Source organism: Pipra filicauda, unplaced genomic scaffold (assembly GCF_003945595.2).
Source record: "Pipra filicauda isolate LSUMZ 115617 unplaced genomic scaffold, ASM394559v2 scaffold679_size159053_pilon, whole genome shotgun sequence".
Classification (NCBI taxonomy): Eukaryota; Metazoa; Chordata; class Aves; order Passeriformes; family Pipridae; genus Pipra; species Pipra filicauda.
In genome coordinates, this window is record NW_024104841.1 from 21,805 (window position 1) to 27,255 (window position 5,451).

Consider the following 5,451-nt stretch of genomic DNA (forward strand, 5'->3'; position numbering starts at 1 on the left):
ACACACAGTGTGACTTTAAAGATCATACAATATGTTCTGAATTTGATGCTCATCACAAAAGAGGATTAACCTAGCAGTAATGTGTTATTATTAAGATACATGATTACATCTTGCAGAATGGGAGAAGCAAGAACTATTTGGGAGTATTATATGTATTTTAAGGTTTTACAAATAATTTTACTGATACCCCGACTGTCATCCTTCTTATTCTTCTTCTCCCTTCTTACACATTTCTTTTTTTGTTAAAAGAGATCTGTGTGATTTTTTTCTTTCTTTCTTTTTATTTTTTTTTAACACTTATGAGCATATTCATTGTATTAGCTGTACAAATTTGGTCCAAGTGAAGACAACATTGTGATAAGTGTGTAGTATGGTAAACACCAGTGTGGTAACTAAGGAGGTTTATACTCATTACATCTTGGTCCCTCTAATATGTTTAAAAATTCTTTGTTTGGAATTACAGAGCAGTTATGTGAGCAGAGTAGTTATGTTGATATTTCTGTGAGCAGAGCTTAACATTTTTGGGTGATGACTCTTGATTAGGAATCTCTATACAGTCTTCAAATTGATAAAACGGATAAGTTGCACCTCGTTGATGAAATTTTTGTTGCACTTTCATATTTTTGTAGCTAATTGCAGTTAGTTTTCATTTCTTTCTGACATCATACTATACATGTCCTCTAATATCATAATTTCCCCCTTTTTTGTGTCTGTGACCACAGACATGCTTTTACTGAAGACACCAAGTGTTGCCATCACCACTGAGTTTCCGCAGTAAAAGTTGATTAATTTGTGGAACCAGCTGATGACACTCACATGGTATTCCACTTTTTTTCTTGATAACATGTTCAGTTCATTCTGTCATCAATACTGAATGATATATTAATCACACATACCTTGATTTGTGGTATGGTGACCTGGAATAAAATTAGACACCGGGGATATGCGATGCCTGGGTAGCTGTTTTTCAATTAAGTTTCCTCTTTGGGGTCTTCATTTTCAGGTATGAAATACTGGTAGAAAGGACCTAATTCACACATATTATAGAAAAAGATTCTTCATCTTCTTCACATAGACACCAACATATAGCTAACACGTACACTATTATGTGATAAATTGCATAACTGTTGGTTGCTGTGAACCTTTTGCTATCCTAAATAATGGTGTGGGTGGGGAAACCTTTCATGAATCATGCAAGTTGCCTCCTACCAGGCCAGTAAAATTATCTTCTCCACACTAATCATCAATATCATTGACCTTTGTCATAAAACTTGGGTCGTTCATATCTATATCCCATTAGAAGCATCATCCCACGACCACCTCTTCGGGTCTATTAAAGTCATGTCAGGAAGAATCATTGACTTCTTGTCAGACACATCCAACCTTCCACATTAATATATCCACAGATGCCTCACTAATCACTCAGCAAACAATGCATGATATGTACCAGGCAGTGAGAAGTGTGGGAGAGATCTTTGGAGGACCCTGTCCTCCTCCACGAATGGACCTGATGGTGACAGTGATAAATGAGACAAGATACACAAAATACTTTCTCCCCCTTCATGACTTGCAGGATTACGTAGATATTGTTGCTCGTTTGTTTTCTCTTTCTTCTCCCTCCTATGCTCAGGAGTAGAGGAAGAAACTCACTTGTCCGATTTAGAAAAGTGATGCTATTTGATTGTAAATGTTTTCTTTTTTTCCCTAGTTCCCATTTTTGTCATTGCAACTCATCTCCTAGAAACTTAAACCGTACACCATCCTGTAGTGAGTGAAGATGTGTTCACAATACTGCTTTTTAAACTAAGGGCGTATTGAATTTGAAAAAATGCATTTTATTGAAGTACCCTGACCGCTTTTTCCAGTGTCATATAAACTATTCAAACAATGCTGAACTGGAGGATTAAATCCTTTAATATTTAGGCCAGCTATTACATCACTGGAGAATAATAACTCCAGAGACATTGACTCTATTCTTAGCCTACAGATTCAGTGAAGGTTACCAGATTGATATAGCTCTCTGTTCCAGCTCCATCCTTTCACTATTGTTTGAAATCCTTTAACATTTCTCTATTCAAAGTGTAAACTCTTCTGAACAGGAACTACTCTTCTCTCAACAGAAAGAGACATTACAAACTACCATACTGGGGTAAAAAAAAACAATGGAAATCAGGAATTGATGGTTGATTTTCAGGGGTTCTCAGGCTCCATTTCAGACTAAAATTTCAGAGAACTTTGTTGTTTCAGAAGGGGAATAAACTAAGTTGAAAATGGGCTCTTTGGGTCTTCAAATATTAGATACCCCACTTTGAAAAATCTGACCTTGTCTCCATTTTGTGCTAATTCTTTTATGGATGAAATGTTGATATTTACCCGACCAAAAATAGATGTGTTGGAGCTAAATTTAATAGTCTTTGGAAAAACTGCTTTAATATCCCTAAATGGGTGTAATTCTCTAGCTGCAAATTATAACCATTATTTCTGTATTACATTCATTAGCAAACTCTCAGGAGGGAAGGGAAACAAAAAAGTGAGGGTGAAGAACTGGACATTTCCAAGACTATATGCTAACAACTATAATATATGTTAAAATTATAAAAAAATTATAACAAATACTATTAATCATTATAACAACAACAATAAGAAGAATAAAATATGATTTTGTAAGGGATATAAGTTCATCTGCTTCAGGGCATAAGCTAGTTTCTACCTACAAGAGCTTAAGAAGAAATTTCCCCTTTGGGTAAATTGTTGTACTATTCATCTATTTCTCTGAAGCATCTGGTGCCAGCCTTTGTTAAAAGTTCTTTCCAGATCTATCTGTTTCTTGTGTGCTATGGTAATTTTTACGTTTCTATGAGCTGAAATAAAATTGTCTTTACCTAAAACTAATTTCAAGGTAGAGATACTATCTGTGCCAACATTATGCTGGCAGAGCACTCTGTGAACTACTTCTGAACACAGAGCCAAATGCAGCCCTTTTGAAGATCTGCAGGCTTAGTCTGACAATTTTGGCAGATGCCCGGTATACTTCAAGGACGTTGAAGTTTGTGCCAGATTTTCTTCTTTGATTTCCACAGATCTGAATGCACACATCTGGTTGTGGGAGGGGTTATCACACATCTACATCTGCCAAATATGGCCATGCTCTAGCCCGTGCATAATTCTTTAATTCCTGTGTACCTTCTTGTGACAGGCTGATTCCAGCAGTGAGTTATTTCAAAATCATTTAACTGAAAATATTTGTAAAAAGAAGAAGAAGAAAAAAAACCCCAACACCAAAACCACAACAAAACAACACAAACAAACAAAAACCCACAAAACCCAACCCTCTCCCCGCCCCCCCCAAAAAAATCCAACAAAGAACAAACAAAAAACCCCAAAGAAACAAAAAACCACAGTGTTGGAGAGAAAGAAAACCTAAGCATGACTGACTGAATTCCCACTGGATTCTGAGGGATCTTATGTGCTGTTCAAAGTCTACTGAAAAAATGTGCCAAAGAGTTAACATAGAAGCATGGCTGTGAAAAAAAAAAAAAAAGTGATTTCATAATAAAGCTTAAGCCACAGTCATTAAATATAGATTGACACAAAGGGGAGTTTCTGCAAGAAAGTAAAGAGGAGAAAAATAAAATGTAAACAAGAGGATATTCAGAGAACTTGGGAAGAACTATAGGCAATATAATGAAATAATAATTGTTAGATCTGAGCCAATAATTCCCAAGGAATATCTTCCTCAGTGTATTTCTTTCCTTTCTTAATCACCCAAAACCCCAGGATCTGGTGGTGGGTTGTTGTTTTTTTGATTCGGTAATAGGAGAAACAGACCTGTATTCCAATATTTTGTTTTATTTTAAGCATTTGAGATTCCAGAAGTATTTGGTATGCAAATTTTGATTTGTTCTTGCTGTAATTAGGCCCAGGGGTCACGTGGTACATTTGTTTTCCTCTGACTAAAGCTCAAAACACAACTGAGGGAATCCTTGGAAGAAACTATCACTGTTCTGAGACTCTTAAGGGATAACAAGTGTAAATAGCAGGAAATTTCAGAGTCATCAAAGCTTTACATAGTGAAATATTACTGTACACACACCCAAACTTTCACACACACAGATACAAAAACATACATACTCCAGCTGCTGAACCTTCCAGTAAATTATACCAATAAAATTACAAATTAGTCTTAGATGAAGAACTGACTTTTAATGTCATCGTCACTGGGTTTTAATTGCTTATCTTAAGGTCCACTGTGTCTTGCAGTAGAACACATGGAGGACAGCAATAAAAGCCATGCATTGTAAAAGAAAAGGATGATCTAGGTTATTTCAGTAGCAGTCAGCAAAGACTTTTGTTTTTAGCAGAGCTGAATACATACTGAATTATTTTCTTATCTGAGGGCTTTTTCACTTATAATAAAGAGATGATCAGGAAAAAAACCTCGTTAAGGATCTGGATTATGGTCAAAACCCCACTGGCATCATCTGGTAGACTCTTGATAGAGATATATCAGAATGTCTTGATAGATAATAGTATATCTCAATATATATGTCTATATTTCGCGTCACAGTGGGTACATATCCCTCTTCTCTGTATTTTGAATGCATCTAAATCTGATCATTTTAGACCACACTATTTTAAAGGAAGTACAATATCTTTAAAATGTCAGTGGCAGAATACTACACAGTTAATTGGAAGTTAGGTTGGTAGATGATATCTGTGGTATTTACTCTCCCTTCCCATTTCTAAGCAACTCTGACAAATGGTAAGTTAGAAGATACGGAGCCTTGGAATCTGCTCTTCTCCCTTGGAATCTGTTCTTCCTCCTTGCATTCAAAAAGTTAATCTTGCCCGGAAGTTGTTCTCCAAGGGTGGTTTCCCAACTCTAACTCTTAAACTAAGAGGGGTATTTTCTGTCATCCCACAATGAGTACCTTACCTGCATTTCAGTGAACTTTTTCAGCTTTTCATTTCCTTTACTCCTTTCCTGCTAGGCTTCCCTGAATTCCTTTGCCACACAACTAAATCTCTGCACCTGATATTTCTAGGCAACTTGGATAAGCAGACGGAACCCCTAAAATATGAGCCTTCAGTCACAGATTATAATGATGAGTGTTGAAATTTCCACATCCACCTAGAGAGCACAGCTCTAAGTATTCAAATAGAAGTGATGAGTGTTGCATCCATGTCTGGTTGATTGACAGATAAAGTTGCCTGAAGTAGATATCAGCGAAGCAAGGGTCTCAAAACATAACTGTAGAAATATGTGGATAACAATGTGAATAAAATCTAAAGAATGTCAAAGGTCAGATCTGCACCTGATATAAATTGACACACATCTGCAGCTGTTTTACACCAAATGAAGATCTCATCATGGAAAGATTCTCTAAATTTAAGGAGTCTCAAGTTTATTTCACAGAATACTTTTTAAACTTTGTCAATGAGCAAAAAGTC